The sequence below is a fragment of the Grus americana genome, chromosome 1 (assembly GCF_028858705.1).
Source record: "Grus americana isolate bGruAme1 chromosome 1, bGruAme1.mat, whole genome shotgun sequence".
In the NCBI taxonomy this organism is placed as follows: domain Eukaryota; kingdom Metazoa; phylum Chordata; class Aves; order Gruiformes; family Gruidae; genus Grus; species Grus americana.
Window position 1 is genome coordinate 155,537,271 of NC_072852.1, and position 13,454 is coordinate 155,550,724.

Here is a 13,454-nt window from a genome sequence, read left to right on the forward strand (position 1 = left end):
TAAACAGATTAAAAAAAAGTAGTGTTTCAAACAAAGACCGTCAGTCCTTTAAGGAATTCTCATTCCTTGAATTACATTCCTTTTTCCCCAAGAATACCTAGGAAATTAGTGTGCTGCACTCCCAATTCTTAAAGAATTATGAGAAATGTCTGGCAAATTTTGACACCCATGTTTACACCCCAAGAAATAAAAAATAAAATCAAAGCTGTTTCCAGCATCCTCCAACATGACCAGTCCAAACAGGTAAGATCTCAGTATCAGTTGTCAGCATGAGAACCCTTTTGAAACAAAATACAGAAGAAATCAGCTACCAGAGCAGCATCAGAGAATGCTACAGTATTAATCTTACATCATGTAAGCCACTCTGCACTGCTACGACAGTAGTATTAACTCCATAAATGAAAAAAAAAAAAAAAGAAAAAAAAGCAAAAAGAAGAGGTACACTTTACAAGAAGGCATGTGCTGATACAGAACAGCTACCAGAAATTCTTTTCTTAAAAGTAAATAACCCTGTAGCCTGCTGTTTAAGCAAACCTTGAACTCTTTTAAAATCTAGCCATTCTGTAAACAGAACCGTGTGCATCAATCACACTAAGTCTTTAGACATTTTCAATTGATTTTGGTCACTTAAGACTAATTCACAAAGGATTCGAAAGCTAGAGCACAGTTAAATGCCATCTCCGCGATTGGATAAAAACGTGTATTAAACAAATCAAGACATACTCATGTTACAAATAGGTTCTCAAGAGTTTTGTGCTGACACTTCGGCAATAAGACAGCTAATGAGAACAGCTATACTCTGCTCAGCACTGTTTAGGACACTGCAACAAATTGGCTTTAGATTATTTGTCACCAAGTCCCTGCAGGAAAATAACACGCTGTTTAAGGGGCTGTGAGGGGAGGAGAAAGACAGGTCACGACATACTCATCTAAGGAAATCTTTCATCCCAAGCTAATTACTGGGATACCAGTAAAAATTATACTAGAAAGAACATTTCACGTGGAGTAAGTTTAACCATTTATCTCAGTTACAATTATATATTTTTGAGGTATTGATAACCTGCATTCATGCCTTTGTTTTCAGTAGTCATGATAGTACTTTGAAAGAACCATCTTGAAAAGAAATTTAAATGTGGTTTGAAACAGAAGAACCACAATCAGTCACTGCCTGCATTTTCACACAAACAGCCAGTGGAGTCACAAAATGAAGGATGGGTGGTGCGGGCTGGGATTGGTTTTCTTTCTGTTTTCCTTTGATGTATCTGATTATTTCACTCCTGAACAATTATGTCTGTGGAAGAGGAGAGGAAAGGTCATCAGTAGCCAGTGGCAGCGCCAGCTGGGAGTTTGATATGGCACTTGTAGTTTTCAGCAGTCAGACCTTGGCTGAAATTTAACAAGTGCCAATGTGAAATGATCTGCAAATCCATAGCTTTTTTTAAACCAGCAAGAATAAATGAAGGGCTCTGAGAGCAATTTGAAGTCTATTAAATTACTATACTTATACATAAAGTATTGCAAGTTTTTCAGTCTCCCTGGGTCCTGGGTTAACAGAGCTCCCACCCATGTCCAGCGCTTAAACACCCAAGCAAAAGGGCATTCTGTACCACGCTTGATCCACTCCCTGTTAAAATTCCCTGAGCTCTTTTCTCTCTGGTTGTTAAGTTTTTGTGAAAGTAGACATCAGATAAAATGAGACCAAATAACAGCCATCATTTACTTACTCTAACAAGTGGTATCCATGAATTGTCAATGTCCTACCAACAGTGACCAAAGCTGAAAATGTTGAAACAATACAAGGAAGATGTAGAAAGCAACACAACTACACGAATATTTTCTGTCCCCATCAACATGGGCCTTTGGCTCCAACCTCACATTTTATATCTAAAACCGCATCTTTTGTGAACTAGAGTTGCCTCTCCCAAGCAGTGGGCTCTGTATGAAAACTGCCTGTGTTTGAACTGAGAAGGAATTCACGTAGCGCACTCAGCCCATGAGCAGGACCAAAAAAAAAAAAAAAAAAAAAAAAAAAAGGAGACGTCGTCCTCTGTGAGTTCAGAAAATATGCTGCAACAGCAGCCACAACATTGCTGTCCTTCCTTCATGAGATCAGCTAACATTTAAGCATGGATATAGGAAGACACTCGTGCCCACCCTTGGCCATTCCAAAATGCCAGCCTGTTTATCAGCACAAATAACCCTTTTGGAATGCGCACAGGCAGCCTACCAAGGCCGCCAGAGCCTCGCCATCTCACACATCCTCATCCTCCGTGCAGAAGAGGATGCTGCATTGAATCAAGAACCAAGGGTAGGTGACATAAGGGCCCATGGTGCTTGTCTTCACCTGCAAGCATGTTTCTTTGATTTCTAGACTGGACAAACTGGTGCAAACAGCTACAGCACGCCGCTGCAGCCCATCACCTTCATCATGCATTACAAATCAAGGAGACAAAATTTACCTGCCATGCGGGTCACTATATTTCATGAAAGGGTACGGCCGTGCCCGTGCTCAGTTGCACGACTTGACAGATCTGCAGACAACCTGAACAGAGTAACTGGCTTCGTCCCTTAAAAGTAGACCAACATTACCCTTCCCTCCTCTGCTCCCAGGGCACAGTATGTTCTGTGGCCCTTGCTCTTGGATGCCTGAGAAATTCCATCCTACTCACTGGCACTGAACTGACTGTTTAAAAATCCTATGTATTCTATTTAAATTATGGTCTTTAAAATATTAAGATCTAGCTAGTCTAATGATGGCTTACTATATACAGCAGAAAAATGGAAACGGAATGTGTTCTTGGCTAATGAAACTCCTCTGTTTGATAACAACTATATTTGCTATCTCATTTTTCCCTGTGGACACTACCTAATTTCCCCTTGCTCTTCTCTCATCTGATAGGCAGAAAGTTTTGTGGGAGCAGAGACTGTCATTTATTGCATGTCAGCACGGGACCTAGGCCACCAAAGCCCGAAGGCTTTGAAATGGTACCGCATTTCAACGTCCTCATCAAACAACGAGGACACAACTTACAGTAGCTATATTTAAAACTAATAATGAGGAGAAAGCTTGAAAGTGGTATTCTTCATTCTTGGAAAAACTATATAAAGAACATAGTAAAACCACCTCACTCTGTCTTTTTGCACTGTTGATGACTAGATTCATTATTGACCAGGTATTCAGGTCTACTGGAACACGATGACTTCCATCGGGCAGAGAAACGCAGGCGTGACCGCAGCCCATGGACTGCCTCAGCGGCAGCTGCCGCAGCCAGCGCGACGCTGAGCAGTTGCTGCGGGCTCTCCCTTTGCGTGCCCAGGATTCCTCTTTCTGCAACAACTGCACAGCTACCCCAATCCAGCACCTTTTATTAAAGCTTTGCAAAGGAAATGTAACATCATCCTCAAACATCCTCTGTTCAACTAAAAGTTGAGGGAATATGACAGGGAGGGGAGGGAGGGGGAAAACAACCACCAATGCAAATCCTACCAGTCCCGTACCAAGGAATAAAATTTCACTTTTTTGGAGGAAACAAAAAAGTCCCTCAGCATTCTGGAAGGAAAGAGATGCAATAAAGAAGTATTAACATAAGCATAAATTCAGAAAGCCTGGATAGTATTTACACCAATAGCCAAACATACAAATAAAAACTGCTCAGACTGCGAAGCTACAAAGCCTCTGAGGGTGCAAGTTACCATGAACCAGCTTGGCTTCCTCAGTCTTTACTCACTGGGATAGGATGCCCTACCCTGATGAACAGTTTTGGTCTCAAGACACTGGGTGTCTATTAGAGTACCCTGCAGCTCCTGTGTGCTGTTTGTGCCCACGTTTCCTTTCACAGGAGGAGAAAAAAAAAGGTCTGTAGGCATAGAAGAGATGATTAAATACCAAAATCTCACTTGATACAGAATTGGAGTAAAACTACTGATGCTGTCACCATCCACTTACCCCTCTGCATAGTAAGCTACAACCACCATCAGGGCTAGGGTCTCTTCACTGGCAGTACTCATATTAAAACCCAGCTAGACCTGATGCTCAGGAGTGCTTCCAAGCTTTTTCTGCCACGGGCATGAGGGGGCAGTTAAGGGCAGAAGACCTCCTGGGAGAACGCTAGAGAAATGTCCCAGGCGGAGGAAGCCAAACTTGGCAGGGTCCGTACCCATGCTGTTTGTCCAGAGCAGACCTTGAAGCAAATTAGCCAGCCAACAATGCCTTCCCCCCCCACCCCGCCCCTCTTCAGAAGGAACTACTTCTCTATCTCTGGTAGGGATACTGAATTAATTAGCATATATGCAGTGTGAACAATCAGGAGACTTGAACCTGGGACTAAAGCGAGAGCCAAACGGTTTGACGCTAAAACACATTCAGTGAGAAACAGTGAAAGGGGTCAAGGAAGTACTGGGCCACTTGACACCAAAAACAGTATCTGCGGTAGGAAGTGGAAGCAGAGCAGAGTAGCTTGCAGTGTTTTTGTATCCTTTCCTTTATACGGTTGTGTTGGCACACTGGGATGTAGACGAGCATGTCCTGCTGGGAAAGGAAGAGATGTGACAGGACTGAGGAATTGTGAGCCCAGGCCAGGATCTCGCATGCTGAAGCGACTCCAACTGTTTTTGCACTAAACACACATATCCGCGCTCAGTGCCCCCCAAGCATACAGCGGCTCTGCCTAAAAGTGAACCGTTTTCTTTTACAAAGACAAACAAGCAAAAGATTAGCTTAAAAGCCTACTACAACTGTTGTGCAATAAAAACAAGTGACAAGCTTTTAGGCTTAATTGCTTCATCAGTCCAATAAGGGAATAAGGTATTCTGAGCTGAGAGCTTGCTTGTTTCTTTTCCAGCTACATCTGTTAAAATAATAAACAGATCTCTCTCTATAGACCTTATTTATATTCTATTACTCCAAACTGGCTACAAAGCTCCCCATCTTCAAAAACATTAAAAACTTAGTGTTTAAAGAGAGCAAGTTATTAATTTTTAATTCTGCAAAGCATGAACTCTCTTCCAGAACTCACGGTTAGTCAAATTTATCAATCTCTGAAAAGAGCAAGCCTGCTTATCAAAATTAAGAGAACACTTGAGAGACCTTCTCTGAGAATAAAACTTCTGTGACCACCTGCTTGATGGGCCAGGATATTCTCTACCTGGGCCTCTGTCCCGCTGAAACATACTACCCAGATTACCTGGAAGCAAGCTACAGGAACAGCTTTATCCTTGCAAGGCCACGCTACATTTCAGAGCAGGCTTAGAGCTGCTCCGAGTTGCACCTTACCATTTATGCTTACACAAAGCTGCCTTGGCTGCTGCAAACTGCCAAGGCACACAGCCAGTATGCCCTGGCTACACCCAAGTTCTCCTCCTCACCCTCTGAAGGCCAAAGATAACTGTGGTATAAAGTGATTCAAGCATGCCTTCTCCGCGAGGTAATATCTGAGCGGAATCTCATCCCACATGTGCATGTTTTAAAGCCAGAGTCATTTGGGTTGTGATAACTGACTATAATAGGGGTTTGTAAACACTTGGCGCATACCTATCTTTGCCATCATGTAAAAATAGAACAAATAGTAATATTTCCTTATAGACATTTCCTACAGAACATTGTCACAGAAATAAAGCTCTCTATAAGCACTGGAATTAGTGGTTCTGATTTCCTTACGAGTGCATTTTCCATAAAAAAGTCTTGCTCCAGTGCTAATTACAAAATTAGCAAGAAGCTTACAAGTAATTAGATCAGGGTGTTAAATCACTAATGTTCCTTAAATAAAACTCCTAATTAGGACACATTGCACATTTATCTACAAGCTAGATCTGACAAACTGCCCAAACTTTCCCTTTCTAGCTGACAGCCGGGACACTGCCAGGGAAATATTAAGCACCCGCAGTACTCTCTTCAGGAAGGAGCCCGCATTTGACTTGCACAGGTGCAGGCAAGGACTCCTATAGCCAGCCACTTCGACCCCAAAGCAGACAGGTGTGGTAGCACGTATGGCCATACGTTCAGATACCTACCACCAGACGGTCATTCATCTCTCTCTTTCGATTACACAGGGAGCCTGGGCGCTTGCTCAGATTAAGCTTCCGTGATGCGATTTAAGTGCTGATACTATAAAAATATAAAACTATCAGCACTGTCTGGTCCTTCCTCCTCCTACATGGTATTTCTCAGACTCTAAGATAAATGCAGGTGGACAGATGCTTTTGTTTTATTACACCTAATAAAACAGCACCTGACACAAAGGCATCTCAATTGAGAATTGATCCACAGTAACCTACTGCAATACACACAGCAACAGTTACAATTCCTTTATAGCCCACTTATCTGAGACATACTTAACTGCTTCAAAAGAGCCCAACAACCAACACACAACCATATCGACATTCCATGAATCCTGCAGACAGTCTTTCCAAACATTTTGTATCTTATTCTAATCTCAAAACAAAACCATCCGTGATCTCAGAAAAGCAGACGCACAGATCTTTACGTATCAAAAGGAAAAAACTTGTTTGAAAAAAAAGCTTTTCACCAGTTTATTTCAAGTCCACTGAATGTTGCTTCGTGTGACAAAAGAATTTCTATTTGTATGGAACGCTTCGCTTCCACTTTGACATCGACCATCATAAAAACTCATTATGTCTTCTGAACCACCAGCAGTATCTCTCAGACACCTGGATTTTACTATCTGATGAGGTGGGTATATGCTCATGCCGCAGCTGCAACATACCTCAGATGCCTACAAGGAATCCTAGCGTGCACGCCTCTGGGACAGAGCTAGCTTTCAGTATCTCACTATGAACTGAAATCACAGTGCCCAGTTACCTTTAGACAAAACTTCGAACAGCAGCCCCTCGTTGCCAGACATATTCACGTGACAAACCCAGCTGTGCCATCTTAGCCATTTTCACTGGGGGGGGGGGAAGCTTTAAGTGATTTGCAGAGTAACTTCAAATGCCTTTCAGTTGCTAAAAGGAATGTTGTACTTCGGAAGAATTTGTATTTTCTCTCCAGAACTTACTCTTTCTCCCATCAGCTCAGATAAGAGTGGCTTATGCCTAAAAGCACCAGAAAAAGTAGCTTGGTTACCACATTGCCCATATCTCTGAGACAACACAGGCGTCAGCCTCTCGCACTGCTGGGGATACATGTGCTCTTCCATCTTTTTGAGGCCACTGAAGTTATGATTTGATACCCTACCGTAGACACACATTCATTCCAGAGAGAAACAAGCCATTTTTAGCATCTCTGGAAATAACCAGCTGCTTCTCTATGTATGATCCAAAAATCAGTTATTTCAACCACCCTGAAACCATTTTTCTGGGAGGCCCCGTTGTTGGGATTGTTTAATCTACTTTTAGTCTACCTTTTAATGTCCCTTTTTTGTTTAATACCACAGCAATTACCCCAGCAAAAATATAGATATTTGCTACATCTATTAGAAAAAAAACCCTCAGTCATACTCTTCCTACAGCACAACATAGCAAATGATTTTTTTAATATTATTTTTCTCCTACTGCAACTTACAATAATCTCAATTCTTTTCTAGTGGATACACCCAATCCTCTGTATTCAAATATTCTTTCATACTGGAGATAGCCAGAGATGGTCAGACTAAAAACACGTTGGGTGCTTTGTCAGAAAGAGCAAGTTTCGCTGAAACAAAAGCCTTTCTCTGAATGGTGTTGCAAATCCAGGATGTACTTTTTGGGAAAACCATGATGACCACAGATGTCAGCTACATTACCCAGTAATCGAGGTCTAGCATCACCACAATCAAGATATAAAGCGTGGTCCTACGCTTCAGGTTGCACAGCTTACTTTCATGATCCCAAATATTTTAGGGAAGACAAAAATCTTTCCCTGACAAAACAGGTGTAATGTTTGCATTAACGGTTCCAGGAATTAGGGAGAGTAGTATTTTAAAGTGAAACATTTAGAAAGAAGGAACAAAAACCAAAATCCATAATCCAACCCTCCTCTTCTGCATGTGTAATAAGACAGGCCAGGAATATACACACTTACAGGCATGAATCAGAACATGGTGTATTAACAATTACTCCACAAAAAGGCTGTGTGAATAGTCATACATATATATATATACACACACACATATATACACACACACTGATGTTTATTTGACTGCTGTGACATGTCTCAGAAGCTAAATGAATTAACAGCTAGGCTTGGCACCACATGAAACACACACCTTAGGGAAAATTAACAAATCTAAGTGCAAAGGTTAGAGTTAGCTGCTTGCCAGGAAGGTTCTTTCATCTTATCGAGTCAAAATAATATTTGTCATCTTTTTTTTCAGAAAGGTGCAACAAACTGTATTTCACATGAGCTTGGCAGAGTCTTAAACCAGCAGGTCTGGCCCACAAAATGGCAAGTATCTCCAGCAGCTGTTGTTGTTGACAACATGTGACAACATGATATTCGCAGACATCATCAACTGCATCCCCAATTATTGCTAATTCTGTGCAGGATTTTAACATTTTCCTATGTTCATTAGCTACAATTATCTTCACAACAGTTAGAAGCAGAAAGATGAAGTGGAAAAACCACAGAGAACGTGCAAGTGAGGTTTGCTAGGCTAGGAACAGAAAGACAGTAACAAGCCAACATGCAGGCTTAGCTTGACATAGTACTGACTGTACAAGGGGGCTTTGCACCATGCTCGCTGTTTGGGTTTTTTGTTTTGTTGTGTTGTGTTTTGTTAAGGCAAGTGAAAAATTTGCTAGTTTGCCACTTTTTATAGAACTGGACCAATAAAAAAAAAAAAAAACATGTTCATGGAAATCTGGATAAAAGCATTATTCAGATTGGAAGAATATTTTCTGTTGTATCTCACAACTGAACAAAAAACCACTGTGTGCATCTGTGTACACCTATATACGAACTGCATATTTAAGCACCTCTTTCTGTGAAACACACACACACAGAAATCACTCTGAAATAACTTTGTGGTTAGGACAATCAGGTGAGACAGAAGAGGCTCATGTTCAAATCTGTAATTAATCTCATGAAAGTGTCCCATTTATTATGGCCACTTACCTCATGATCACTGTGTCAGAGTTTCCATGTCTAAGCTAAGAAACCATTCCCCTCCAAAAGAGGAAAAATGTGGTTGAAACTGCCATTCTGTCATTTTATGACAAAAATATTTTAAGATAGTTTTAACCTAAATGTTTATTTTTCTTTGTATGACACCCTACATAAGCATGGTATTTTATAGATACCTTCAAGCAAGGATCTGAATTTAGCACTAAAATGTTGTTTTACAGGAGTGCATGCCAAATGCTTTTCATCTCATTATGCTGGTTTGAAATAATACTGCTTAAAGTAACACCATGCTAGCATAAAACACAAGAGCTACTTCAAAGCAGCGCAATAAAACACTGTTTCATGATGGTCAGTTGCCTTAACCAGTACTACAAATTCCAAGCAACTCAAGCTCCATTTAATTCCTACTGTATGATTAAAGAATATACTATACTCTAGGCAGTTTTATTCAAATAATTTTGTACACTTGCAGTTGGAAGTATTTTGATCTTCCAGTTCGAAGATTTTCAACATTTATCCACTTTCCACATTAAATACATGTTTTGCATACCATATGTCAAACTTTATCGCTAGTACTTGCAAAGTTATTCCATAATCAGGAAAGATTCAGTTCACAATGAAAAAGTATTATAACAGAGACAGAATGTATAAAGCCAGCTTCAGTCTGGAAACTTTCAGTTCTGGCCTAACCTATGTAATATTAGACAAATGGCTTCCCCTCTGTTCCTTCCTCTTACAAATTGCTTGCTGTACCTGTGTCATCCCTTGAGGCCAAGGACTGGCTTTCTCTTTGTATAATGTGATTTACAGCTGGGATTTCTGAATGCTGCTACAACACAAAATCACTGCAACGGTTCAGAGCTCTGCTCTACCCATCACCCTAATCCCAGTCTTTACTGGTACTTTTAAGGGCATCCCTGCTGCTCCATGACAATAGTCCAGGCAAGAGAACTTGTCCCATCACTCTGAACCTACTGTACACACACACACACACACATACATTCATAACATGCTTTTTCTCTCTTTTTTTTTTTTTTTTTTACCCTAAGGTCACATCTCAGACACTGGCAACGAAGCCTAAACTTGTTCTGTTCTCAGCAAAAGGGAATGGTTCTACACCTGCAAAATCATTCCCAAAGTAAAACAGCACCTAAAAAGCTACTACTTCAGCATTCCCCGTAGACCACTGGTAATAGCGAGTCTAACCACGCCGCAGAGTACATGGAGAATACAGTGCTCAGCAGGAGAATACTCTCTTATAAAGATGTGGGAACAGGAGACAAGAAACCATGATCTGCCTGAGATTCTGCCCAGAAACAACCCACGGCAGGAGCCCCCGCTCTGCGATCACACTCAGACCCCTGCGCTGCTCCAGGGCTGACACCTCTGTTTTGCAGGGCTGACATTCTCACTTTTACAGTTGGAACAACAACGTCAAGTTTAAAAGTTTCCCTCAGAAAGTTCATAAGCTTACTGTGCAAACACCTAAATTACATCGCCCTCCTCTTCCTCAAACAAACGGGATGATTCTGACTCAGTATCTTCCCAGAGGAAGGAAAAATCTTTTTTCTCCAGAGCAAGCCTCTGGGGCCAGCAGGTTCCCAAGACCAGCAGCCCCTGGCCTTTCAAGCCAGGATTTTTGGTATCCAGCTTCACACATACCCACAAGCTCCCAACTGTCCATGGCAAAACCCGGGCCCAGGGAGCCCTCCAGCCCGGCAACAGGGGACATGGGCTCAGGAGCCACCTGAGGAGGGCTGGTGGAAAGGAGCCTGGCACACAGCATTGCTCAGAAACCCTTCTTTCATCCATTTGGTAGGCACGCTTCCACAAAACGTTGGGATTTAACCGACTGACACTACCAATAAAAGAAAATGTTTATCAGAACATTCCCATCCAGTTGCCTGTCAGCACTGATTTACACCGGTGGGATGGCAGCCTTGCATCAGCCTCTCCGCCCAAACGGGGGGCTCAGGAAGCGCAAGAGCATTCCCATAAAGGGGTTAATTGAAGGAAAAGCGCAAATCTGTTAGAACCTAGGTTAGTTTTCTCACCGCTGCACACAATAAGAGCGGACCGAACCGAGCACCTGAGTGACCCGCTGGATCTCCCTCCCTCCCTCGCTCCCCACCCGCAGCACGGGCAGCTCCTGCCTCCCCCCGGGCAGCCCTCACCAGGGCCGGCGCCAGGCTGCGGGCAGGACACGGACACACAGACAAAAACACAGGCAAGGAGAGAGAGGAGGAAAAAAAAAAAAAAAAGAAAAGAAAAAAAAAGGACGCCCCCCCCAATGCAGACAGAGACCACCAAACCGGCAGAACGTGCCTCCTCCTCTCTCCATGCCGGGAGACCCGCGGGGCAGCCCCTCCGGTTCGCGCCTGCCGGGCACCCCGCCGCACCCTCCCCGAGGGCGGCACTCACCTCGAGGGGGACGCGGCCTCGGCAGCAGCCTGCGGCCGGGGGGAGCCGCCTCTCCGCCGGTGCCGGGCAGCCGGCCGCACGGCGGGGCGAGGCGGCGGCGTGGGTCGGAGCCGCGGCACACTTCCACTTTCTCTCGGGGGGTCCGTCTTTGCGGCACAGTGCGCCCAGCCCCGCCGTGCCGAGCCGAGCCGAGCCGTGCCGTGCCGTGCCGCCTCTGCCTGCCTCCCCCAGCACTCCTCCCTGCCTGCCTCTCGCAGACGCCTCCCCGCGATGCGATGCCCAGCTGCCGGCCGCGCCGGAGCGGCCGGGGGGCGGCTCCCCCTGCACCGCCCCGCCCCGGTACCTGCCGGGGCGCCCCGAGGGCGGCGGGGCCGTCCAGGGGAGGCACCTCTGTCCCTTGCCCGCAGCCTCCCCCCCAGGCACAGCGCCGAGCCCCTCCCGTATCCCTCTGCCCCCCTCTCTAGCACGCACCCGCCGTGCTTGGGGTTCACCCGACCCCGCGGGGCACGCCGCAAAGGGCTGCTGCTTTTTTCGTTTGTTTTTCGAACTTCATTGTCCGCCCCTCTTCTTCGGTAAACTGCCCGAAGGAAGGGGCTGGGGAGGCTGTGTAGATTGGAGCAGTCTAGATGTAGTACAGCACAACAAAGACCCACTTGATTCCCTGCTGGCACGTAATGCCCAACAAAAGGGAAACGCTGGGAATGTCATAATTATCACCCTGTGAGATGGAGGCAAAACCAACACTTCTTACGAGGTTCATAGTTACAAAATAAATGGCAGCTTGGATGCATCTATTTCTGTCCCAATACTATAAGCAGCTTGCTCACGCCCTGCTGCTTTAGTGCTGTTTGCTGGCACTGTAGGCAGAAATCTCACAAAAAAACCCCATAAAGGCAGCAAAGCCACAAGTCCTGGTGACAAAGAGGTCTTTTGCCACCTTATCGAGTGGTGAGACTGGCTGTTAAGATATTTTGCCCACAGGTGAGAACCCTGCTTAACTTTTAGCTGAAGTACATATCCATCTATTTTCTGGGATTAACTAACCAGTATAAACACCTACATATTAGATTACCTCTCACTTGGTCTTGAATGGTCCCTGCTCACCTGCTGATGGCACCTGCACTGACACAAGGATGGTTGTGAGGGGCATAAGCAGCCCTCATTTAAAGCTCAACTGTGATCCACACGTAAGCAGCTCGCTTTTGAAATTCACTCAAGCTTTCCAGAGAAGCCCAAGCTGCCAGTCATGGATCTGATCACAGTTAGCTTCACATGAAGTTTTAGGGGCCCAGTACCAAATGCCTGAACATCTAGTGTCCCAGTAGCCAGATTAAATACCAGGAGGAGGTGTGTGTGGGAGCAGAGCACACTTGTCCCTGTGCCTGGAAGCTGAATCAGTATCCAGCAGGAGTGAAGGAGCCGTGAGGACTAAAGGAAAGGAGAACTTAGTCTCTAGTTTTGTGATTGAGGTGCTCAGTTAGGAAATGCACTTCCAGGTTAGTTTTTATCCTGGTGATGCGCACTATAGGGAGCAGACTTGAGACCCTCGTTCAGTCTCCTGTGGGTTAAATGCTTGGATGATGTCGTATGATTCCTTGACTTTAAATTCTGGCTGCTCTCTGGCCTAACAGCGATGGGGTATCCCATTTCCTTTTCCCCCAAGCCTCAGCATGCCTTACTGTCTCACTAAAGCACTTTCTTTGAAAGTGCATTGAAACTCTCTGGGACTGAGCAAAGCTTATAATGGCTCTTTGCTTGTTGGCCAAGCATTCTAAATAATTGGTGGTTATGCAAAAGGCAGGTAACTTTCTCCTTTTGCTCTGTAAGCAACTTTCAAGCATAAGATCTATCATTTCATATTGATTTCCACTCAGTCCAGAAAGGCTGATGTCTCAGGTGGAAAGGATCTCCTAGAAGACTTTTGTGGTGCCTATTTCTTTCCTTTGACTTCTTTCTTATGTAACGTAGACTTTTA

At 44.2% G+C, this 13,454-nt stretch overlaps 1 protein-coding gene across 2 annotated transcripts in view; it reads right to left on the reverse strand.

The window, feature by feature from the left end:
- The window catches only part of MYO16 (myosin XVI), a 405,915-nt gene extending 394,183 nt beyond the window's left edge, over window positions 1–11,732 (reverse strand). The window contains exon 1 of one of the 2 annotated variants that reach the window (XM_054807394.1): window positions 11,480–11,732. The gene's annotated coding sequence lies outside the window, so the exon portion shown is untranslated. The remainder of the gene's footprint in view (window positions 1–11,479) is intronic. The other variant, XM_054807387.1, reaches the window with a different exon arrangement.
- Window positions 11,733–13,454: the final 1,722 nt, after the last annotated feature.